Below are 27742 nucleotides of genomic sequence, written 5' to 3'. Positions count from 1 at the left end.
CTATGTTGGTACCCAAGGATCCTAAGGCCATATAGGCAGACACAGTACAAATCACAAGCAAATGGATTTCCAGAAATACAATTAAGCTAAAAATCCAAATGAAATTGAAAATTAATGAAATGAAATGAAAAGTCACTGTTCAGTTATTATTGAACCCCTAGCAACACTGGTCAAAATTAGTAGCCCTTACTAAAATCAGAAGGGCAAAGGACCAAGAACACTTTATAGTAGATTTGTTAGAAATAAATAAAGTACAGTGAAAAGAGACATAATCATCTTCTTAACATGGATTCCAGTGGAGGTCATTGTCAAGACTTGCTAAAAAGTTATTCAAGGGTCAGATTACTCATTATGCTTTGATGTTGACTCTGTTGTAATTGAATAATCATGAATGATATATTAAAATCAAGAATATGAATGTTTAATTGCAGGTAATTAGACTAGCAAATCTAATAATAGGAGCAAAACAAATAAGATATTGTTCTTTTGCAATCATATTTCCCAGAAAGGATAGATACAAGTAACTTTGCTACTTCTCAAAAGAGTTGCATAAACTGTCTAAAAAGTATTGATAAAATCCATTGTAAGATAAAGAGTGGTGTTTTTTTTTTCTTTTTGGAGTGGGGAGGGCAGGGCAATTAAGGTTAAGTAACTTGCCCAAGGTCCCATGGCTAGTAAGTGCTCAGTGTCTGAGGTCATATTTGAACTCAGGTCCTCCTGACTCTAGGTCCGGTGCTGTCTTCACTGCACCACCCAGCCACCCCAGAAGTGGTGTTTCTTATTTACTTCAAAGAAAGAGCAATAAGCCACTTTATCCTGATGCTTATTCGGGAGCAGGATTGCAGCTGCAGGCACTAATTCTCTCTGTGTCTCTCTGTGTGTCTCTGTGTCTCTGTCCCTCTCTCTGTCTCTCTTTCTCTTTTTCCCCTTCCTTCACAGTCCCCCCCCCTTCAATGACTATATAGTGCTAGGGTATTATGATTCTATTCATACTTCAGCACAATACCATTACAAGAACCACACTCTCTTGCCTTGAGCTTTCCTCTACACAGGGCGTTGGATTTACGAAGTAATTTTCTTGAATTTCTCTATTAGTCTAGAGGCAAGCACATTTCTGATGGCCAATGGCCATGGGCTCCTGCAGCAAAATATTATTTCTAATGGTATGATAGATGATAGTCCCCTCTCCTCTACCTCGCTGCACTCTGCAGAAGCACTCCTAAGAGGTGACCGTCTCCACTAAGCATCTCAACCGACATTTAAAAAGTTGCATTCAACATTTTTAAACTTGTAGTCTCCCATTTTCTCTCAATATCAGTAAGAGACTTGAGAAAAAGAACCTAGCCAATCAAATTCTGGGAGCAGGTCCATTGTTTCTGATGTGACCCACTTACATTTTTCATATGAAAATATAGTCACTCAATATCTAAAATGGCCCTTTGCCCTACCCCCTTAAAATGTAAATTTGGTCACTCAAAGACTAAAATGGGTCATACCTTTATAACATAGTCCCTGTTACAAGTCCCTTGAATCCTTCAAACTGACCACTCAAAACCTGACACCTTATAATTTCATCTAATACTTTGGGGGTACTCAATTAGTTAGGAATTCCATAATCAATCTCCATTTACAGTAGAAAGTGTATACCTTCATGGAAGATTTCCATTTATTAGTTCAATCTCCTTATAGAAAATACTAAAAAATGTTTAAGAATGTCCTCTGAATTGTTTTCTTTTTCTTTTTTGGCTTCTGATTGTTTATGAGTGGCATACAGGGTCAGGAGGCAGAGAGAAAAACTCAGTGAGGCATTAATGACTGGTTTAGTTTTCATGTTTCCAACATAAATATTTCCTGTGTGTTAAGCCAAGTCTATTAACTATGAGGCTGATATACATGGTAGTTAATAGATTTGACTTACATGCAGGAAATATTTGTGTGTGAAAACATAAAAGCTAAACCAACCATTAATGTTTCACTGAGTTTTTCTCTCTGCCTCTTGACCCTATATTTCACAATTCTGGACAATCAGACAGAAATAGATATGTACAATATATATAGCAGCTAGCTATGTACCATAGAGGATAGAGTGGTTACCCTGGAGTAAGGAAGATTCACTTTCCTGAGTTCAAATCTGACCTCAGATACTTAATAGCTGTGTGACCTTGGGCAAGTCACTTAACCCTGTTTGCCTCAGTTTCCTCATCTGTAAAATGATCAGGAAAAGGAAATGGCAAACCACTCCAGTATCTTTGCCAAGGAAACTCAAATGGAGTCTCAAAGAGCTAGATATGACTGAAAAATGTCTGAACAACTGGTAAACATAGTAGGCCTATATTTTTAAAAATCACTGTAACTAGTAGAAAAAAATGCTACATTTGTAAATTGCAGACCTAAGTTTAAAACTGGACTTACTGGCAATACAGGGTTAGGTAAATTACTTAATTTCTTAGGACCTTAGTTCTCATCCAAATATTGAGATGGTTGAATGATGTCCCTTCTAGGTGTAAATCATATAATTCTTTGTTGGGCTGTAGTACAAAATGTTATACTTCTTCTCTGTGTACACTGTCCCTTGTCTGGTATCTGCTTCTCTGGTTTTTCTTTTTCTTTTCAATTCATGTAGGGATGTAGGGAACTTCTACCAATGTAGATCCAAAACTGTACTGGATTGTGTGATCTCAGAGGGCTGCCTGGTGTCAGAGGCAAGATTTGAAGCTAGGCCTTACTCTGAAGTTGGCTTTCTGCCTGTTTCTTGTTTAATTAGCTAGCTAATGGGGGCAGCTAGGTGGCACAGTGAATAGAGCACCAGCCCTGGAGTCAGGAGGACCCGAGTTCAAATCCAGCCTCAGACACTTGACACTTATTAGCTGTGTGACCTTGGACAAGTCACTTAACCCCAATTGTCCTCCAAAAAAGAAATAGCTAGCTAAGGCTCTTGTGAATTCGTGGGTCCAGGTATCACTTTATAATCACCCCAAACCATTCCATAAAAGACTAAACTACTGCATTCTAGAGGAGATGTCATCATCCTCAATCAGATGTTACTAAACATTCACCAGTAGATATCCTCCTGGCTCTCTTTGTTAGATTGTCATTGGATACATCCTCCATAGAAAGATTGAATCAAAGCCATAAACCAGGGCTCACCAGTCTGTAAACTTATTAAGTTTACTGAATAAAGTGCCCTGATCAGTCCCCTACAATATAACTATCTTTATTTCACTCACAGATCCTGATAGAGTAATCAATTAATTTGTTGAACCTTATCTCATACTTTACCAAGAAAATTGAGATCTTTTGTCATGAACTTCCTTTTCCCCATGGTTTTATATTTCAAATGCCCTAAGCATAATTTTCTCCCCTCCCCTCTCTTTTCTCCATTGTCTCCTTGATATCTTTAAGGAAGTGGTCCTTCTTTCCAAGGCCATCCCTCTATTTGTGCCTTGATCCTATTCCCTCCCATATGCTCCTGGAGTTTGAGATTTTGACCAGCCCCTTTCTCTATTTAATCTCCAATCTCTCTTTAATCATTGTTTTTTTTTTCTGTATATCTGCAAACATCGTCACCTTTCTCTCATAAAAACAAAATATTTACTTGGCACTATATTATAATTTTTTTCAAATTATTTACCTGATGTCTTTCCCTTTACTGTTAAACTTGTATTTGCTCACATTATTAGTTTTAATCTCAAACCATGCTTTCTTTTTTATTTTTAAATATATTAAAATTTTTGTTTTTAATTTTTAATCTTTTATTTATTTATAGTTTTCAACATTCATTTCCACAAGATTTTGAGTTACAAATTTTCTCCCCATGTTTCCACTACCCCCCACCCCAAGGGAGTGATCCTACTAAATACCCCTCCCTCCATTCTGCTCTCTCTTATATCCCCCCCATGCCCCCTACAACTTTCTGGTAGGGCAAGATGGATGTCTATACCCCAAGACAATTTTTTAATTTGTTTTTATAATTTGATTTCCAGATTCTTTTCCTTCTTCCCTCTTCACCCACACCCACTGGGAAGACAAGCAATTTAATATATGTTGTACATGTGTAGTTACACAAAATGTTTCCACAGTAGTTATATTGTAAAAGACTAACTATATTTCCCTCCATCCTATCCCGCCCCTGACTTTTCTATTTTCCATTTTGACCTTGTCCCTTTTCAAAAGTGTTTGCTTCTAACTAACCTCTCCCCCAAACTGCCTTCCCTTCTATCATCCCCCCTCTTATCCCCCTTCCCCCAATTGAGTGTGTATGTTATTCCCTCCTTAAGTCAAATTCACTGAGAGTATGGTAGACCCATTCCTTTTCACCTTCCTGCTCTTCCCCTCCATTGTAACACTCTTCTCTTGCCTCTTTTATATGAGATAATTTACTCTAATCTATCTCTCCCTTTCTCCTTCTCCCATTATGTTCCTCTCTCACATCTTAATATTATTTTTAGACATCTATTCAATTGATTATCTATTCAGCCTTCCTATTCAATTGATCCTGTGCCCTCTGTCTATGTATACATGTATACACATATATACAAACTCACATATATATTGAAACACACATATACCCTCCTATACATACATATATATGTATACACACACTCACACACACACATATATTCCCTTCAACTATCCTCATACTAAGAAAAGTCTCATGAGTTACAATTATCATTTTTCCACGTAGAAATGTAAATAGTTCAACTTTAATAAGCCCCTTATGATTTATTTTGCCTGTTTACCTTCTCATGCTTCTCTGGCTTCTTGTATTTGAAAGTCGATTTTTCTGTTCAGCTCTGGTTTTTTCATCAAAAATACTTGAAAGTCCTCTATTTCATTGCATGACCATATTTTCCTCGGAAGCATTATACTCAATTTTGCTGGGTAGGTGATTTTTGGTTTTAGTGCTAGCTCCTTTGACCTCCTGAATATCATATTCCAAGCCCTTAGATCCCTTAATGTAGAAGTTGCTAGATCTTGTTTTACCCTGATTGTGTTTACGCACTACAAAAATTGTTTCTTTCTGACTGCTTGTAATATTTTCTCCTTGACCTGGGAACTCTGGGATTTGGCCATAATATTCCTAGGAATTTTCTTTTTGGTATCTTTTGCAAGGGGCAATTTTTTAATTCTTTCGATTTCTATTTTGCCCTCTGATTCTAGAAAATCAGGGTACATTTCCTTGAGAATTAATTGAAGTATGATTTCTAAGCTCTTTTTTTTTGATAATGGCTTTCAGGTAGTCCAATAATTTTAAAATTTTCTCTCTTGGATCTATTTTCCAGGTCAGTGCTTTTTCCAATGAGATCTTTCACATTGCCTTCTATGTTTTCATTTGTTCAGATCTGTTTAATAGCATCTTGATTTCTCATGAAGTCATTAGCTTCCATTTGTTCCAATCTAATTTTGAAAGGATTATTCTCTTCAGTGAGTTTATAAAGTTCCTTTTCCATCTGTCCAACTTAACTCTTTAAGGCATTCTTCTCCTCATTGGCTTTTTGGGCCTCTTTCGCCACTTGAGTTAATCTATTTTTAAGGTGTTATTTTCTTCAGTATTTTGGGGGTCTCCTTTAGCAGGCTGTTGACTCACTTTTCATGATTTTCTTGCATCCCTCTCATTTCTCTTCCCAATTTTTCCTCCACTTCTCTCAAATGATTTTAAAAATCCTTCTTTAGTTGCTCCATGGCCTGTGACCAGTTCCTATTTTTTTTGGAAGCTTTTGATGCAAGAGTTTTTATTTTTTTGTCTAATTATGGTTCCATGTTTTGATCCTTTTTGATTGTGCTTCCTCTGCTTGCTCATCTGGCCAACCAATTACTTTACTTTTGACCTCTTTGCCATGGTAGAACTCTGCTTCCAGAGTGGAGAGAACTGTGTCCCAAATTTCTGGGGTTTTCACATTTGCCAGAGCTATGAGGAGGGTGTCCTCTCTACAGCCACCACAAGCTCTGGCAGCTAGCCTTCCTCACCCCAGGACCACCACCCAAGATGGGAACCCAGATTCAAGGAGGTCAAACCAAGAGTAATTACCCTCTGAATGGTCACATGGTCCCCCCACAATCTGCAGGCCAGGAGCTCCAAGAGGCAGCCACAAAGCAGCAGCTGTAGACATCATGATTCTTCTACCTTTTGCCCTGGGGCTGGGGCCAGACCATGCTATTCTCCACCCAGTTCCAACAGAGTTCCCTACCTACCTTCTACTTTCTTTTCGGTGTTCATGGGTTGAGAAATCTGGAAAACACCACAGCTGCTGGTGATTCCCTCTCCTGAATTCTGCTCTGACTAATCTTTCTCCTGGTTAGGGCCGTCCCAGACCTGGGCCTGAGCAGCTCATGCGGGACTTCACTAGCCTCCCAGCTTGGTTTGATAGCTCCTTCCTGTTGGCCTGCCAGGCTGCCTTTAGTGGGAGTTTTTTTTTTCACTCTGTCACTTTGTGGGTTCTGTAGCTCTAAAATTTGTGTACAGTCATATTATACAGGTATTGGAGGTGGTTGGTGCAAGAGCTCATGCACATTCCTGCTTTGACTCTTCCATCTTGGCTCCCTTCAACCCCATGCAATCTTTAAAGGAATCTTTTTTAGCTTGTAATTTGTCTAAAAGGGTTATTGTTAGTTAAAACTAGATAATATAATCCATAAGCCAACTTAACTGGGCACATATAAGTTACAATATTTCACTTCACAGGAATGTGAGTAAATGAGTAAGAAGACCACCATCAAACACTCCCAGTACTTCCCTTTAGATATTTCATGTATCATATATGACAGGTAACCATTTGATTCCTGTAATAAGTAATTGTTACAGTGTTGAGTGAATATTGAATATTAATACATCTTAAATTAATTTTGAAAAATAATATTTTCCTCTCTAATGGATCATCTTGTGCCCCCCACTTTGGAGACCATTGCTATAGACAGCACATATGATCCCTTCTTGTTCCAAATCTGTGATTCAATGGATGAATAAATTAATTCCTTTCAAAAGGTAGGGCAAAAACTAAATTGTCATATTTTTATTGTTTGTCATCATAATCTTCACAATACCTGATATCAATTTATTCTTTCTGCATATTTTCCTTTAAAAAATTATTACAAAATCACAAAGAAGATTTGTGGTTTCCTTAGATAGTGGTATTTCCAGTAAGTGACTTTCTTTTGCTAACACAAATTGAAAACTGAACTCTATCTAAGATTTAGAATATATGTCACATGAGGAACATAGGGGTTTAGTGACTTGTTCAGAGTCATTTAGGTAGGAATAATGAAGGGTGTAATTTGAACTCATGTCTTCCTGACTCCAAGCACAGCACTTTGTCAACTACTCTAATCTATTTTTTTAATCATTATAATTTAGTTATCAGGAAATACAAAAATTCAATACAGAAACAATTCCCCCCCCCCAAAAAAGACTGTACATGGAATATTTTTTTTCAAAGTACCTTCACATACCCTATTCTTTCAACACTTTTTGAAGGTAAGAATTCTTTGTTTGCAGGTCTTGGTCTTTACTGATTGGAGTCATGTTTAGAAGAATAACCTACAGCATTTATAACAATTAGAATGAAAAGGGAGGGGATAAAACAAATAGCTACAGTAAGACCATTACAATATATCTATTCATTTATCCCTATTTGACCACACATTTACATTGTTTAATGTGAGTGGTATTCATTTAATTATGACATGCTAGGAGATTAAACCCTCTTTTTGTATAATGACCCATTCTATCCATTATCCTAAATGATGGTTTCTTGAAAATTGACAGTGCAGTCAGTTCCACATTCCAGGCTTAGATTCAAGGAATAAAAAGTGACTTCATCTTAATTGGGATTAATTTCTTTGCTGCAAATAGAACATGCAACATCCATCTCTAATGGGTTTTAAGTTCTTAGAATAATGGCTAGAGCACTGAAAGTAAATAAATGAGTATACAGAGAGGAAAGGCCTTGATGTCTTACATCTGATCACTGGACACTTTAAGAGCAAAACAACAACTAAAAAAACAAAACAAAGAAACAAAAACTTCTAAAGAGGTATCTGATGGTCAGAATGGTGATTTTCAAAAATCCTGGGCCATTATTAATACCCTCATCACTAATGCTTTCAGTCCATGACAAACAACCCTTTCAACAGTTTCAACCACACACTAATCCAAGTTAAGAATGCTTTTCTATATAACAGGTTGAAACTTATTCAATCCAATTCAATTCATTATTTTTTTAATACATCTACTTTATAAAAGCATCCAGGCTGGGCATTGGGGGTTATATATTGACAAATATGGCATAGACATTGCTCTCAAAAGTTTCATGTAATGGGAGTCAGATAAATGTTTACAAATCATGACAATACAAGGAGACTGTGATATTTATAAAAGATTGGTCTAGACAAGGTCAGGGGTAGTGGGGGAGGTATTTTTTAATATTAAATAGCAGGATAAATTTGAGGAGTGAAAGATCACTTTTTGGGGGAGGTGGCAGGAGGAGGTAGCATAGGAAAATAGGGGAGGACGAATGTGTCAGGGAACACTGTCACTCTAACAAGGGTATTTGAACATGCGTTAACTCTTAAAAAGTCTCCAGTGGGGTGCCTCACAGAACATTCACTACCAGGGCTGGTTAATGTACTGCTCAATCTACCTGCCTCATATCTATAGGAGAGCTTACTTACCTGAAACTGACTTATGACTTGACCCTATGGAAAATATTCTTCTAATGATTTATCATTATTATTTATTAGACCATGCAAATGTGAGGTGACACCTAAAGATTTGTCTCCCCAGTTGGAGGATGCTGTTAATTAAAGTAAGTTGCTAAAATCTAATTTTAACCCATAACTTTATAAGCATAGTTTCAACACTTTAAAAAAAAGTGATAATTAAAACAAAATTGGAAAGAGTTAGCAGAATTGTGGTAAAAGACAAATATTTATTAGTTATGTGGCTGGGTTAGTCACTTAACTACCACCCTCTTCCCAACCTTGCTTAATTCATATGTAAAATGATGTTGTGTATGTATGTTTGCATATATTTCACAGGTTAGTGGTGAGGAATTAGAAGCTGATAAAAGCACTGCGAAAGCAACACAGCACCAAAGTCGCCATAGCATGATGGAATGAATGTTGTGCTTGGAATCTGCAGTTTCAAGGGTTAAAATCCCATCTCTCACAGATATTAGTGTTGTGCTGAAGTCAAATCATCTCTTTGCCTTAGTTTCTTCATCTGTAAAATGGAGATAACAATATCTGTATTTCTTAAGTAATAGAGTTGTTGAGAGGATCAAATGAGATTATAAACATAAAGTATTTTCAAATCATAAAGCATTTTGCATATGTCATTTTGTGTTAAGATAACAGAACGCAAAATTGGGTTATTATCAGAATAAGTGCGTGTAATTGTACAAAAATTTAAAAGAATGAAAAAAGTTACCTTCAAAGCATTATGCTTTTTTTCTATTAGGGCAGTATTACTGGGTTATTAATTTGAATTAATTGTTCAAGTTGATTGTAGATATGGAAGTGAGATTAAATATGCTCTACTTGAATGAATAAAGAAGAATTAGTCGTAATAGGTGAAGTGACAGAGAGGTAGAATTTGGTTCATAAGAAGGAAAAGTTCTGTAAAAGTCCTCTAACTTCTCCTAAAGCAAAATGGGTGATTTCATGAATTAGTGAGTTCCTCATCAAGAAAACACTTCAAGCAAGGGCTAGATAACTGTTAATTGCATATGTCATTGTAACAATTCCAGTTCAGCTTTGGGTTGGAGCATATGACTTGTCTGGAAAATGGTACCTAGGTAAGTACAATAGATAGCCAGGTGGATATCCTGGAATTAGGAAAATTCGAATTCAAATCCTGCCTGAAATAATTACTAGCTGTGTGATCCTGGGCAAACTGCTTAGCCTCAAATTCAATGTCCTCATTTGCAAAATAGTCATAATAATAGTATCAACTTCCCAGGTATGGTTTGAGCATCAAATGAGATACCATGCAAATTGCTTTGCAAACCTTAATTTACTGTAGAAATGCTATTTATTTATTTATTATTATTATTATTATAACTGGAGGTCCCTTCCTGATATGAATGAACATCTGTGATCAAATTAGATGATATATGTAAAGTATTTATCACAATTCCTGAAATATATTACATGCTTAATAAATATTTTTTTCTTTCTTTCTTCCCTTCCTATGACCTTATAGATTTTGATAAATAAAAAACCTGGTACTCAATTTTCTTTAAAATTGCTTTCTTTAAGACTCTCATTAGAGGCAATGAATTGTTCTTCTTTTGCAGAAGAACAGGACTCTTGTTTGCCTGTGAGTGATATTTCATTCTGGAGATAAATAGAGCACTCCATCTCATCTAAGAATATTTCACTCCAGCCATGATTTTCCTCTTCCTCTCCATTTTTTTTGACCTTTGAACTAATTGTCAATTCAAATTTTCCTGTCTAGTAACATTGAGAAACTCTGAGATTTCATAAGCATCTGAACTGGCCCTCTTGGCATCAAACTAACTTTGTATAAGTTATGCCTTGAGGCCTCAGGCAGAAAGGTCGTGTTGCTACATGAGATGATGCTCTCAGTAGTTATGGAAATGGTTACTCCTAGCTCTGAAATTCAATGATTCAATCCTTCTGAGGTCTCTCAACACTTAGCATTGCTGAAATTTGAAGAACAGCTATCCAAGGTCTTTTTCTCCCCTTGCTCAATGTAATTATACTTACAAATGCCCACATACTACACCCAGGAGCTAAAGAAAATCAAGAAGAAAGCCCAAAGGAAATCACCACAACTGGGCCTCTGTTTTCTTTCATATTTTGAAAGATATCTATAAAGATTTAAGCAGCTATTGGTGGGGGGAAGGAGGAAGGAAAGGCATTTGAGTCTATGCTCATGAATATGAGAGAAAGGGAGAATGACTCTGGCTAAACAAGCTGGGAAGGAGGTACAGCTGTTAACGGAGGCAGAGATAATGGACTCATGGGGAGGACATATTTTAGTAGCCTGGTTTCAGTGCTGATTTCCAGAGGGCACAAATGCATTGGAGGGGAGCATAACTGTCTTTTCAGTTCTTACCTTCTGAACAAAGCTTCCTCTTTCCTCCAAAACTTTGGTCAGTATTAGAGAATGAGAACAAAGTATTATATATTTTGAATCTGAATTGAGCTGAAAATCAGGCTGAGGATTTCCATGAGCACACAGCACAGGCACATATTTTCTTTGCTTTTGCTGGAGCAATTCTTTTCTCTGACTCTGAGTTACAGTATTTATTGATGGGAGAGGTGCAAGGCATACAGAACATATTACCACTTGAACAGTGTCTCGCCATAGACATGCTCATATTTCTCATCAATTGAAAAGCATCTCTATCTTCAGGAATGTGGCTGGTTCCCAATGACCCATTGTAGTGTCTCAGGAACTGGTTTAACCCAATTTTACAGGTAAAACAGACTCATTTGCAATCAAGATGTCCAAACTTAAAAAGAAACTGCCTCATTCCTATGCAAAAGGTTAAAGACATATGGCCTCAATATCATTTCATGTTCTGTTGACAATAAAAATTTTTCTTCCTTTGAAAAGAAAATATCAAGCCCAAGTTAGGAAAACTGCCAGCACTGCCTTAGTTAACTGGGATGAAATTTATTCCTAATATTTGTTCTCTTATAATTTAATAGCATTCTAACAATATCCAACTTCCTTTTAGTGTTTTGCATCAAAGTATAATAAAAAGAGATGGTAAAGGGGCTTTTAGCAAAGGATAAAAACTTTATGTGCATAAAGTCTCTAGTTAAATGCTTGTGGATGCTTATTTAGCTGTTTTTCTTCATTAAATATGAATTATAGCTCTTTAAATGCTGATTTGGAAATCAGAAAGGTTTAGTTTTACTCTGCTGCTTTATATCCACAGGCAACATAAATCCATTTAAAAGCTGATTTAAGAATGCAAGTTGGAGAAGCAAATTGCTGGTGATTTGATCCCATGAATTTGTGCATGCTCTATAATCAGAATCAGGTTGTACTGAGCAAGAAAATACTTTATTTGAATGTGCTTGGAAAAGATAATTATCTCTTAAGAGGGATAAAATGGGTAGTGGTGGGTTCAGGGCCTGTGTGCAAATTTAAATTCGCATAGAGTAAAGCAGTGACCTATAATGAAAGGAGGTCATTCAGTATTAATCATTTACATTTCATGTGGAAGCAGCTTTAAAAAAATATCCATAAATTGGCTTCCTGCATGAAAAAAATTGATAGCAAACATAATTGAAGATCCTACTATCAAAAGTAATGTTCATTTACAGTCTGACTAATCCTGATTGTAAACCTCTGTGTCCTCCTAATACAATTATTCTGCCACATTAAACTTAAAGGGCAGTATCTCTTTACCACTCATGACATTTCAATGGCATCCTTCTGAGGCTGTTTTTAGATTTTTCTAGCTCTTTGCAAAAGCTATTAAACCGAGCTATCATTGTCCCATTTTTCACAAGTCAAAGTTAAGATGTTTCATATGTCAATCACTTCATTTAGAAACTACCCAACAATAACAGCGGATCCATTCTGACATCTAGATATGATAAAACTGAAAAGTATTATACTTTATTGACAGTGTTATTTTAAACATTTCTTCACTTTCAGTAGAATGACATAAACTGATTTACTTTCCATTTGCTTGCAAAAGGAAAATTGACTTCTCAGGCACAATATACTAACAAGCAATAACTCTATCTTGCTACATGTCAAATGTCAGATGAAATGGTATTCTGAGAGAGAGAGAGAGAGAGAGAGAGAGAGAGAGAGAGAGAGAGAGAGAGAGAGAGAGAGAGAGAGAGAGAGAGAGAGAGAGAGAGAGAGAGAGAGAGAGAGAGAGAGAGAGAGAGAGAATCCAATCTGTAAATCTTTTATTTATTTATGAAAAACTTTTAGTCTTGACAGCTAAAGGTAGAGTCCCTTACTAAAGGATTTTATTCTACTTGTGTAACAAGTACTACAGGTCAGTGCAAGATTTTATGATCCTGACATTTCCAGCTATTTTGAACAAGCTTAACATAAAAAATATGTCTGATAGCAGTTTTGGGGACTTACTCATAAGTAACTGATGTCATCCCATAAAGACTCAAATAATTTAAGTTTTTTTTTTCCTTATTTTTAAACAGATTCTGAGGGAAGGGAAGACTATGCCATTAAAGGATGGTTTATAAGATCAGGAAATATTGCACCTATAATAATCTTATATGGCATATGATAGCTTCCATCAATCACTCAATGGGTTGTAACATGGAAAAGGAGTTATACTTATTCACCCTACTTTCAGAGGGTAAAAAGTGAAGAACTAGAGGAATTTAAGCATCCAGTTTTACTTCTTTAAAAAAATAAATTTTTACTGAAATCTTTTTTATGTTATCTACATTTTCCACCATTTCCTTCTACCTATCCTTTTAAAACAAACCATCCCTTATTACAAAGGAGGAAAATAAAAAGGGAAAAAAATCAGGAAAATAAAAATATCAAGGAAGTCTGACATAAAATGCAGTGTTCCATTCTGATGGACCCCCACTTCTTCCAAGATGTAGAGGAAAGAGTCTTCTCCTATATTACCATTGGGGCCAAATTTTGTCATTATAATTTCAGAACATTCAATTTTTGAGGCCAAGGGAATAAGCATCTATTTAAGTACCTACTACATGACAGGCACTATAATAAATGGTTTACAAATTTTAACTCATTTGATCTTCACAACAACCCTGTGAGGTAGGTGCTGTTATTATTCATATTTTATAGTTGGGGTAACTGAGAAAACAGAGCTTAAGTGATTTACCCAGAGCCCAGGGTGACTTTGATAGTGAGAAAATCCCTTATAATAAATAATGGATTTGAAATAAGATTTGAATTCAGGTCTTCCTAACTCCAGGCCCAGCGTTCTATGTGCTGAATCATCAGCTGCCTCAATTTAAATTGTGTATTTTTCTTTCTGTTTACATCATTCTAATTATGAATATTCATTTTCTGGTTCTGCTTACTTCACTAGATATTGCATCAGTTCATATAAGTCTTTCCATGCTTCTCTATATTTTCATTCATTGTATCTTATAAAATAATAATATACCATGACATACCTGTGCTACAACTTATTTAGGCATTCCCTGACCAATGAATATCTGTTCTAGTTCCATTTCCTTAGTGTCACACATACACCTACACACACACAGACACACACACACAATACAGTTATAAATATTTTTGTGTATATGAAGCTTTTATTTTTGTCATTGACCTCCTTGACTTGTATGCCTTGAGGTAAATCTTGCAGGTCAAAAGGTATGGACATTTCAGAAATTTTACTTACATAATTCTAAATTGTTTTCCAGAACTGTTGTGCCAATTCACAGTTCTAAAATAATGCATTAGGATGCCTGTCTTTTCATAATCCCTCCAACATTAACTATTCCCAACAACTATTATAATCTTTATCAATTTTCTGGGTGCAAAATAAAAATTCAAGTGTGTTTTGATCTATTTTTCTTATTATTAGTGATTTGTGGCATTCTTTTATGTGGTTGTTAAGTCTGCAGGTTTATGTGGTGTGAATGCCTGCAGACCTCTTTCCAGGACAGCTCATTTATGTCCGGTGCCCACCTGTCACCCCACTCTCACCTGTAGCTACAAGAAGCTATAGCATGTGCATTGACCAAACCTGGTAAGCCATCTAGGCAGATGTGATCAACCAAGTGGGGCGTAACTGACAGACCTCGAGCCTTCAATGAGTGAGGGGGCTGTCTACCCCAAGTATGGGAAGACTTCCCCAGCAAAATAGTCAGATGAGAACAATTAGTTCCAGTGGCCATGAAGGCAGCTGAGGCAGGTGCTGTGGAGTACTTAAAGACATTGAAGACACCATTGTATCCCAGACCACTGCCAGTCATACTGGCTTTTGTCTTGCCACTGAACTTCAAAAACTCAGGGAGAGAGAATGAGGAAGACAACTTTGTGCAACTCTGTTTAACTTAAATCCAATTCACATACAAGTCAAGACATAACCCCATTATGTCATTGCTTCTCTTCAAAAATAAAGGATGAATGATAACAAAAATCTGCAATGATGATTTAACTTTGAAATAAGGGGAAAAGAATTCTTGGCAATTAAATATATATAAAAAGTTGAAAGGACAGTCTCATAGTGTTTTCTTGGCATTGGAGGTCTTTTTATGCAGGCTAGATGACTAGTTCAAGATTCCTCCCCATCTACAAATTGGACTAGATGAGGTTTTTTCAACTTGGAGATTGTATGATTCTCTTGCATTTTTTTATGTGAAGAAAGTTATACTTTTAAGACCAACTACATATAGCAAGCAAACTGTGTGGTCAACCATTTATGATCAGATTCATTTTATTTTGTTTTTAATCATTAATCTTCTTTTTTTTTAACTAGCAGAGTAGGAAGGGATTCCATTCTATAATTGCTTTTTACATCAATGAGTTGAACTTCTATGGTTCTCAGAAGTTGAACTTGCAATCTGCACATGTAAAAAAGGTAGGAAAACTTATGAACCTGCTTAATAAGAAGGCATCTGATAACCTCACATCCAAATGAATTCTAATTTTTAAATGGTCTTGCTATATATATTAAAAAAAATTGCAAGGCACAAGGAATACAGAGGTGAATTCAGCTAAAGTTTTCCTTACCATTCAACATAAACTACTTGAAAATAAGAGTTTAGGTTTTCATTCTCTTTTTTTTCCTTTAAAATGAATTTAAAACAATTTATCAATACAGTCAAATTTATATTGATTAAATGACTGTCAATTCGAGATGAAGGCAACTGGAAAACAATGAAGGCTATTATAGTACTCTTCATATTGAGGGGAAAAAGGTTAGTTTAAGCAATGAATCTAATTAAGGGAAACTAGATTCATATCCTAGCCGTTCAACTTTTCTGTGTCATCTTAGCAAGGAACTTAACCTTTTGAAACAAACTCAGTTTTGAGGTAGAGTCAAGATGGTAGAGTCAAGTCTCCCCTAATCCACTCCAAATACCTGGAAAAATAACTCTAAACAAATTCTAGAGCAGCAGAACCCACAAAAAAAGGCAGAGTGAAACAAATTTCCAGCCAAAGAAAACCTGCATGGTCTATGGGAAAGGTCTGTTGCACAGAGCTGGGAGAAGAGGACAGTCCAGTGCGGACCACACCTGCACAGACCAGGCCCCAGCAAACCCAAAGCAGGCCTCAGGGGAATAATCACTGGCAGTAGAGGCAGTTTACAGACTTCTTAAGACACAAACACCAAAGACAATTTAGAACGTCAGTGGGAAAGGTCTGTCAGACCTGGGTGAGAGAGGAACTCAAACTAGACCCAGCCCAAGTACAACCCCAGGGATTACCAGGATCAAAGTGTTAGAGCAGAAATCACCTAGGTGGAAGTCCTGGGGTGAGGAGGAGCACTGGCATAGCAGAGTTTGTGGCAGCAATAAAAAAGGGAGCCTTATCAAAGTTTCTAGGGCAGAAAAATAGTGCTTGTAGTCACTCACTGACCAGAGCACAGGTCAGAAGAGGAGTAAAAACTTCTCCTTTGATCATACCACCTTGGAAGAACTGAAACCTATAGATATCTACAAATAACTTTGAAAATAGCTGCATGAAACCCCTGAAGCTTGAGACAGTATGCCCTCAAAACTGGAAGCAGAGCCCAAACTTAACAAAGAGTTAAAAAGTCAAGTAACTGGCTGGGAAAATGAGCAAACAGTGGGAAAAAATCAGAGTATACAATCCAACTTTCATGATAAAGAAGATAAAAGTATATGAATAAAAGACAACAAAGTCAAAGTTCCTACATCCAAAGACTCCAAGAAAAATATGAATTTGTCACAGGTCATGGAAGAGCTTAAGAAGGATTTTGAGAATCAAGTAAGAGAAATAGAGGGATAATTGGGAAGAGAAATGAGAGCAATGCAAGAAAATCATGAAAAATGAGTCAAAATCTTGGTAAAGGAGATCCAAAAATTACCAAAGAAAATAATACCTTAAAAAATAGACTAGACCAAATGGCAAAAGTTCAAAAACCCAATTAGGAGAAGAATGCCTTAAAAAGCAGAACTGACAAATGGAAAAGGATGTTCAAAAGCTCATTGAATAAAATAATTCCTTAAAAACTAGAATGGAGCCAATGGAAGCTAATGACTATGAGAAATCAAGAAATTATAAAACAGGAGGGCAGCTAGGTGGTGCAGTGAATAGAGCACCAGCCCTGGAGTCAGGAGGACCTGAGGTCAAATCCAGCCTCAGACACTTAACACAAAAACTAGCCATGTAACATTGGGCAAGTCATTTAACCTGAACTGCCTTACCTTTCCCCCTCCAAAAAGAAAAAGAAATATTATAAAACAAAAGAAAAAGAATAAAAAGATAGAAGACCATGTGAAATACCTCACTAGAAAAACAACTGAAGTGGAAAACAAATCTGGGGGGAAAAATTAGAAATTATTGGACAACCGGAAAACCATGATCAGACTAGGTATCATCTTTCAAGAAATTATCAAGGAAAACTGCCCTGATATTATAGAACCATATGGTTAAATAGAAATTAAAAGAATCCACTTATCTCCTCCTGAAAGAGATGCCAAAATGAAAACTCTCTAGCCAAATTGCTGAATTTCCAAGTGAAGGAGAAAATATAGCAATCAGCCAGAAACAAATAATTTGAGTATTGTGGAAACATAATCAGGATAACACAAAATTTAGCAGCTTCTACATTAAGGGACTGAAGGGCTTAGAATATGATAAAAAAAATCAGGTCAAAGAAGCTAGGATAAAAACCAAAAATCATCTGCACAGCAAAATTGAATTTAATCAATGAGAGGAGAAAACTGACATCCAATCACATACAGTAATTTAATGCATTCTTGAGAATCCAGATCTAAATAGAAAAAAATGACTTTCAAATATAATACTCAAGAGAAGAATGAAAAGGTAAACAGGAAAGAGAAATCATGAGGGACTTATTAAAGTTGAACTGTTTACATTTTACATGGAAAGATGATATTTCAAACTCATGAGATATTTCTCATTATTAAGGTAGTTGAAAGGAATTTATATGTATAGACAAAGGACACAGGGTGAGTTGAATATGAAGGATATATCAAAAATAAAATTAAGGAGTGAGAGAGGAATGTAATGGGAGAAGTGGAAAGGGAGAGGTAGAATGGGGAAAATTATCTCACATAAAAGGACAAGAAAAAGTTTTTATAGTGGAGGGGAAGACGGGAGAGGTTAGAGGGAATGACTGAACCATACTCTCATTGGATTTGGCTTAAGAAGGGAATAGCATGCACACTCAATTGGGTATGGAAATCTATATTACCCTACAGGAAAGTAGATGGGAAAAGGGGGAGTGATAGAAGGGGGGGGGCAGATTGGGGGAGGCAGTAATCAGAAGCAAATATTTTTGAGGAAGGATAGCATCAAAGGAGTGAATAGAATAAACTGGGGGTGGGATATGGTGGAGGGAAATATAATTAGTATTTTAAGCAACTATTACTGAAGTGTTTTGCATGACTACACATGTATGACCTATATAAAACTGCTTGCCCTTTCAGTGAAGGTGGCTAGGGAGGGAGGAAGGTAGGTAATTTGGAACTCAAAGTTGTTTTTTTTTAATATTAAAAAAAATTTTACATGCAACTGGGAAATAAGATACACAGCACTGGGATATAGAAATCTGTCTTAATCTACAAGAAAATAGAAGTAGAGGGGCAGCCAGGTGGCTCAGCGAGTAAGAGCACGAGCCCCAGTGTCGGGACGACCTGGGGATCTAATCTGAGCTCAGATACTTAGCACCACACCCAGAAATAACTGGCTGTGTAACCTTGAGCAAGTTACTTAACTCCAATTGCTTAAAAAAAAGAAAGAAAATAGAAGTAGAAAGTGATCAAAGAAAGAGAGGAGCAGTGATGGAAGGGAGGGCATATTGGGGGAAGGGATTATAAGAATGCATACCATATGGGGGCAGGGGAAAGATGAGGGAGAATATTTGGAAGTTAAAATCTTGTGGAAGTGAATGTTGAAATATAAAATAAATAAATAATTTGGAAAAAAGGAAACTAATAGTTTCCTGCTCTATAAAAAGAGAATTGTGCTAGATGACTTCTAATTTCCATTAAAATTCTAAATTTACAATCCTATGAACTTATGTTATGTGGACACCAAATGGTTGATAAGTAATTGGTTAACAGCTCATTCAGAAAATTAACTAGTTTTTTGTTTGTTTTTAACTACATAAGCAACCTTTTGAAGGAATTAAATTGTTTTAATCCCCAGATTAGTAAGCAATGTTAATGGGAAGGTATAGAAAAGATTATGGAAAAGCTGATTGAGGTTACTTATTGATTTTCTTCATGAGCTGGAGGGAATGTGCTGATCTGAATAATAGAAAAAAGAAACTTTTTTTTAAATGGTATCCTCAGGGGCAGCTAGGTGGTGGAGTGAATAGAGCACCAGCCCTCCCTGGAGTCAGGAGGACATGAGTTCAAATCTGGGCCCAGACACTTAATACTTACTAGCTGTGTGACCTTGGAGAAGTCACTAAAACCTCTCAAAAAAGACTAAAAATGGTATCCCCCTTAGATAAATTGGGCAGCTAAGGTGTTACAGTGGATAGAGTATTGGATCTGGAATCAGGAACACTCTTCCTGAGTTCAAATCTGATATCAGACAATTACTACTATGTGACCCTGGGCAAGTTATTTAATCCCATTTGCCTCAGTTTCCTCTTCTGTAAAATGGGGTAGAGAAGAAAATGTCATACCACTGTACTGCTCCAGTATCTCTACAAGCATTTCAAATAATATCAGGGGTAAAACAAGAATGTTAATTATCACCATAGTTATTCAATATGGCACTAAAAATGTTAGCTTTTGCAATGAGAGAAAAAAATGGAAGGAATTTGAATAAGCAAAGAAGAAACAAAGCTATCTTTCTTTGCATATGAGATGATGATATACTTAGAGAATCCTAGATAATTACATAAAAAACTACTTGAAATAATAAAAAAATTTAGCAAAATTGCAAAATATAAAATAAACCCATAGAAATCATTGGCATTTCTACATATCACTAACAAAGTCCAGCAGCAAGAGATAGAAAGAGGAATTTCATTTGAAGTTATTTTAGACATTATAAAATATTTAGGAGTCTATTTGCCAACATAAATCCAGGAACTATATGAATGCAATTACAAAACAGTTTTCATACTAATAAAGCCAGATATAAATACTTGGAAAATCTCAGTTGCACATGGGTAGGCAGAGCTGATATAATTAAAATAACAATTCTACTTAAATTAACTTACTCATTAAGTGTCATATCAATGAATTATCCAAAAATTATTTTATAGAGCTAGAAAAAATAATAACAAAATTCATCTGGAAGAAGTAAATATCCAGAATATCAAGGGAATTAATGAAAAGAAATGCTAGGGAAAATGGTCTTGCCATACAAGATCTTAAATTGTATTACAAAGCAGCAATCATCAAGACTCCTAGGTACTGGCTAAGAAATAGAGTAGGGAATCAGTGGAATAAGTTAGGTACACAAGATACAGTAGTCAATGTCTATAGTAATCTAATGTTTGCTAAACCCAAAGACCCCAACTTCTGTGATAAGAACTCACTATTTGACAAAAAATGCTGGGAAAACTGGAAAAAAGTATGACAGAAAGTAGGCATAAACCAACATCTTACACCATATACCAAAATTTAGTGAAAATGGATTGATGATTTTAGATATAAAGACTGATACTATAAGCAAACTAGAAGAGCAAGGAATAGTTGGTATGTCAGATTTATGGAGAATAGAAGAATTTATGATCAAACAAGAGATAGAGAATATGATGAAATGCAAAATGGATAATTTTGATTACAGAAAATTGAAAAGTTTTTGCACAAATTCAACACAACCAAGATTAGGAGGGAAGTAGAAAATGAGGAAAGAATTTTTAGAACCAGTGACTCTGATAAAGGCCTCATTTTGAAAATACATAGAGAACTGAATCAAATTTATGAGAATATGTCATTCCCTGCCTATAAACACGCAGTTTGCAGAAGAAATTAAAAACTACCTATAGTATGAAAAAATGCTCTAAATTAGTAGCAATTAGAGAGATGCAAATCAAAACAACTTTCAAGTACTACTTCACACCTATGAGATTGGCTAACATTGCAAAACAGGAAAACAAAAAATGTTGGAGATGTGGAAAAGTTGGAACACTAATTCATTGGGTTTTTTTTCCCCTACTGTGTCCATATACCACAATTTATTTATCCATTTCCCAGTTAGTGAGTACCCCACTAGTTCTTCACTTTTCTTTTTTCTTTTTAATACAAAATTCATAATCAGAAAATGCATTGCTTTTGAATCTCCCCTCCTCATAGTCCTCATTCCTACTATTAGCCCCCTTAACATTTTCCTCCAACATTCTGGTTTATTTTCCTGTGGTGTTTGATATATGCCCACACCACATGAGTATGTGCTTAACCCTCCTTTGTCCATTTATGATAAGAGAGAAAACATTTTTACTCCAATTCCCTATGGTTCTTTATCCACATTTGTCCACTCTTCTCACATACTGATTGAGAGAAGTAGCAAGTTTCATTCCCTTCTTTTTTTCTCTTTTTTTAATGTTTGTTTTTAAAACTTTGATTTCCAGATTCTTTCCCTTCTTCCCTATTCACCCACTCCCACTGGGAATACAAGCAATTCAATATAGGTTGTAAATATGTAGTTATGCAATACATTTCCATAGTGGTTATATTGTGAAAGACTAAATATATTTCCCTCCATTCTACCCTTCCCACCATTTAATCTATTTTCTACTCTGATCCTGTCCTTTTTCAAAAGTGTTTGCTTCTAACTACCCTTTGCCCCAATATTTCCTCCCTTCTATCACCCCCCTCTTATCCCCTCCCCACCTACTTTCCTGTAGGGTAAGTTACCCAGTTGAATATGTATGTTATCCCCTCCTTAAGTCAAATCCAGTGAGAGTAAGTTTGACCCATTCCCTTTCACCTTCCTGTTCTTCCCCTCCATAGTAACAGCTTTGTCTTGCCTCTTTTATATGAAATAATTTTACCCTATTCTATCTCTCCCTTTCTCCTCCCAATACATTCTTTTCTCACCTCTTAATTTTGTTTTTTTAGATATAATCCCTTCATATTCAACTCATCCTGTGCTCGCTATGTATAAATGTACAAACATATATGCAAACTCTCTATATATACACCCTCCTAAACATACATATACATATATGTATACGCACACACACATATATATATATATATATATATATAACCTTCAACTATCATACTGAAAAAACCAAAAGCCTCATGAATTAAAATTATCATTTTTCCATGTAGGAATGTGAAAAGTTCAAATTTAGTAAGTTCTTTATGATTCCTTTTTCCTGTTTTCTTTCTTGTGTTTTTCTTGTTTCTTGTATTTGAATGTCAAATTTTCTGTTCAGCTCTGTTTTTTTTTTCATCAAGAATACTTGAAAGTACTCTATTTCATTGAATGACCATATTTTCCCCTGAAGCATTATACTCAGTTTTGCTGGATAGATGATTCTTGGTTTTAATCCTAGATCCTTTGATCTCCTGAATATTGTATTCCAAGCACTTCAATTCCTTCTAAAGCTGCTAGATCTTGGTTATCCTGCTTGTGTTTCCACAGCACTCAAATTATTTCTTTCTGAATGGTTGTAATAGTTTTACCTTATATGGAAACTCTGGAATTTGAATATAATTTTCCTAGGAGTTTTGTTTTTGGGATCAAGAGGTGATCAGTGAATTCTTTCAATTTCTATTTTGCCATCTGGTTCTAGAATATCAAGGCAATTTTCCTTGAGAATTTCTGGAAGGAGGATTTCTAGGCTCTATTTCTAATCATGGCTTTTAAGTAGCCCAATAATTTTTAAATTATATCTCCTGGATCTCTTTTCCAAGTCAATTGTTTTTCCAATGAGATCATTCACATTGCCTTCTATTTTTTCAGTTCTTTGCATCTGTTTTATAGTATCTTGATTTCTCATAAAATCATTAGCTTCCATTTGCTCCATTATAATTTTGAAGGAATTATTCTCTTTAGTGAGTTTTTTTAAATTCCTTTTCCATTTCGCCAGTTCGGATTGTTATGGCATTCTTCTCTTCATTGGCTTTTTGGACCTCTTTTGCCATTTGAGTTAGTCTGTTTTTAAGGTGTCAGACTGTTGATTCACTTGTCATGATTTTCTTGCATCATTCTCATTTCTTTCCCCAATTTTTCCTCTACTTCTCTTACTTGATTTTCAAAATCCTTCCTGAGCTGCTCCATGGCCTGTAATCGGTTCATATTTTTTCTTGGAAGCTGTTGATGCAGGAGTTCTGACTTTCTTGTCTTCTTCATCTTCTATGTTTGGAACCTCTTTGTCCCCAAAAAGGATTCTACAGTCTGACGGTGCTTCCTCTGTTTGCTCATCCTGCCAGCCAATCGCTAAGTTTTTAAGCTCTTTGCCGCTGTAAAACTCTGCTTCCAGAGTGGACAGAGCTGTGTTCCTAATTGCTGGGGCTTTTGCAGCTGTGAGAGCTATGAGGAGGGTGCCCTCTCTACAGCCAAAACAAGCTCTGGCAGCTAGTCTTCCTTACCCCAGGACTACCACCCAAGACTGAGACCCAGATACAAGCAGGTCAAATCAAGAGAAATTACACTCTGAATGGTCACTTGGACCCCTATGATCTCCAGGCCAGGAGCTCTAGAGGAAGGCATGGGGCAGCAGCTGCAGCTGCCATGCCTCTGCCAGCTCTCACCCTGGGGGCAGGGGTCATACCACTCTCTCACATCCCTTGGTTCCAACAGAGATCCCTAATTATCTTTTGCTTTCTCTTTTGTTTTTATGTGTTGAGAAGTCTGGAAACTGCTACAGTGTGGGGAGCCAAAGAAACCTGGTTCACAACTCAGATATTAAATCCTAATATTGGACTTTAAAAAAAGAATTTCTTTGAGATGCGACTTTTTGTTAAGTTAGCTCCTGAGTCCTTTGTCATGGGTTATACTTATAAGGGTGTTACTTGAGTTCTGAGATCAATAGGCTTTACCCCAAGAATTTAGTTATTGAGAGCCAAAATATTTGATTCAGTACTCAGGTATCTTTGGGTGGTCAGCTCTAAACATGATGTCTTTTGAGGACTGCAGCTTTGGCTTTGAAGTTTGCTCTCAATTGTATCTGTTTATGACTGTGGCTACATTAGCAGATACCTGAGGCCTAGATCAAAGGTCTTACCCTAAGACTTGGGTCTCCTAGATAACAAATCCTTATCAAATTATTTAATCTGTGCTACTTCCAGGATACAAAAGACTAGGTAATGATTAGAAAACTTGAGTCATCTTGCTTTGTCTCATTGCTCTATAAAAACCATGTTCTAAGAATCAATAAATGGAGTTTATCATTCTTCCTTGAACTACCCACATGGCTTGGTCATTTCTTAGTCATTTCTCTGAATCATGCTAAGTTCTGGACCCTGAGCAGACCACGGCACTATAGCTGCTGGTGATTCACCCTCCTGAAGTCTGTTCTTGCCTATCTGTGCTACTGGTTGGGGCTACCCTGGGTCTGGGTCTGAGTGGCTCACACAGGACTGTGTGCGGCTCCCAGCTCAGTGTATTAGCCCCTTCCTGTTGACCTGCCAGCCTGCCTTCAGTGGGAGATGTGTTTTTCTCTGTTACTTTGTAGGTTCTGTAGCTCTAAAATTTGTTTAGAGTAATATTTTAGAGGTTTTGGAGGTGGTAGAAGTGGGAGCTCTGACAAGTTCTTGCTTTTATTCCACCATTTTGCTCCAACCCTCTCCCCCCAACTAATTCATTGTTAGTGGAACTGTGCACTGATCCAACAATTCTGGAGAGCAATTTGGAACTGTGCCCAAAGGTCTACAAAAAAATGTACATACCCTTTGAACCAGCAATACTTCTTCTAGGCCTATAGCCCAAAGAGATTATCAAAATGGGGAAAGAACACACATGCACAAAACTATTTATAGCAGCTCTTTTTGTGATGACCGAGAATTGGAAATTTTGGGGATGCCCATCAATTGAGAAATGGCTAAACAAGTTGTAGTATATGAATGTAATGGAATACTATTGCGCTACAAGAAATGATGAACAGGTAGACTTCAGAGAAACCTAGAAAGATTTGTATGATCTGATGCTGCATGAGGGGAGCAGAAAGAAAAGAACATTTTACACAGTAACAGCTACATTGTCCAAGGACTGATTTTGATAGACTTAGCCCTTCTCAGAAATGCAAAGACCTAAAATAATTCCAAAGGACACATTATGGAAAATGCCAGCCACATCCAGAGAAAGAACTATGGAGTTGGGGTACAGACACTAACTATTTTCTTTTAAGTTTTTGTTTTATTTTGGGTTTTTTTTCTCCTCATGGTTTTTCTCATTCATTATAATTCCTCTATGCAACATGACTAATGTGAAAGTGTGTTTAATAGGAATGTATGTGTAGAGCCCATATAAGATTGCAAGTTGCCTTGAGGAGGGAGTTGTGAGGGAGGGGGAGAAAATTTAAAATTAATGGAAGCAAATGTTGAAAACTAGAAATAAATATTTTAATAAAAAATAATGACTACTCCCTCTAATCCAAAGTTTTATGAAAGTGAATATTGAAAACGAAAAATTAATTAATTAATTAAAATAACATAGGGGCTATTAAAACTATCATTACCTGTTCTGAGAAGCTATAAGTGAGATAACAGCTTTTTTTTTGATACCACATAACACTAATTATTCATCTGAGTTTCCATTGAAATAACTAGAACTTTTTTTAAAAAATTATTAAAATTATATTAACATACATATCATTCGGAAACATAAGAACAACATAGCATAATGCATAATTATAACATAAATATCACCATAAACATAATATTAATATGTTGACTAGATTTTTATGTTGTTGAAAATTTCTTAAAAGATAATGTCTTTGATTACATTGCTACTTATATCATTTTCAATGACTTGTTTTTTAAGCCTTTTTCTTTTACTTATTTATACCTTCTACTCTCTTCTCTTACACTGAGCAATTTTTAAAATGAAAAAGAATGCCCTCAGTACAAAGCTGCATAGATTAACCAAACAAATTACCACATTGACTATATTCCAAAGTGTCTGTCTCTTTCTATGTTCTAAATTAATTACCTCACTGCCAGCCGGTGAATGGTATGTATCATTTTCACCCTTTTTGAATTTTGGTTTAACGTTGTATTGATCAGAGTTCTAAAGTCTTTGAAATTTTCCACCCCATCCATCCATAATGTTAGTACTTTATAGATTACACTTTAAGTTGTGCTCACTTCATTCTGTATCAATTAATAGAGGTCTCCAATTTCCTTCAAAATTATCCATTTTGTCATTTCTTTAGTAAAATAATATTCTATTATATTCATATACTACAACTCTTTTAATCAGTCAACAAAAGGAGAATACCATCTTTAATTTCCAATTTTTAGTTACTATTAAAAGAACGAACATATTTTACTTACAAATAAATTTCTTTCCTATTTCTTTGATTTCATTTGGCAATAGGACAAGAGTGGCATAGTTGCATAAAAGAGCATGCACATTTTAGTAATTTAAGAAGCCTAGTTCCAAATCACTTTTCAGAATCACTGGACCAATTTAGAGCTGCATTAACAATATCAATTAAAGTATTTGTTTTTTCCACTTCTCCACTATGTTTTATTTTCCTCTTTTGTCATATTGAGAAGTCTGAAGGCCATGAAGTTTGTGATAGTATTCATAATTATCACTGTTGCTCCAGCATGGCTTATTTCCCCTTACCTAAAACATGAAGTCTAAGACCCTTCTTGTCACAGGCTCCTTTTGGGAACTACTCAATGATTATAAGCATCTCATTTCATTCCAAATATTGAATATGAACTTAAAAAGTTCTGGCATTAAAGATTCTTCTGACAAGATGTAACCTCAAAGTTGCTTTGATTTGCATTTCTCTAATTATTCATGATTTGGAACATTTTTTTCATATAGTTATTAGTGACCTAGTTTTCTTCCTTTGAAGAGTTCCTATTCATATTCTTTGACCATTTCTTTATTAGAGAATGGCTGTTAGTCATTTAAATGTTACTCTATATCCTGAATATGAGACATTTATCACAGAAAATATTTGCAAAGTCACCCACTCCCTGGTACTCACTTGATTTCTAATTTTAACTACATTAGAATTTATTTGCAAAATGTTTTATTATTAATTGTATGCAGTAAAAATCATCCATTTTTATTCAGTGTGATCCTTTCTGTCACTTGTTTAGTAATAAATTATTCCCTTATCCATAGATCCAAATGGTAGTTTGTTCCTTGATCCTCTAATTTATGACAAGCTCTTTTATCCATTTGGAGCTTTCCTTGGTCTATGGTATGAAGGCTTGGTCCAAAACTATTTGCTGCCATATTGTTGCACACTTTTATTAATAGTTTTTGTGGTTGTTGTTGCTGTTTTTTTTAATTAGATAATGAATCATTCCAAAGTAAATAAGGTCTTTGGGTTTATCAAACACCATGTCACTACTTTTGTCTGCATCAGGAAGTTAATGCTTGCCTCCAATATACTGTGCACTTAATGTTCCTCTCTCTCTCTCTCTCTCTCTCTCTCTCTCTCTCTCTCTCTCTCTCTCTCTCTCTCTCTCTCTCTCT

This window comes from Petaurus breviceps, unplaced genomic scaffold (assembly GCF_028583685.1).
Source record: "Petaurus breviceps papuanus isolate PSGF00001 unplaced genomic scaffold, PetGlider_PUasm1.0 183, whole genome shotgun sequence".
NCBI lineage: Eukaryota > Metazoa > Chordata > Mammalia > Diprotodontia > Petauridae > Petaurus > Petaurus breviceps.
The sequence above is the reverse complement of the archived record's forward strand: the minus strand, read 5'-3'. Positions refer to the sequence as shown.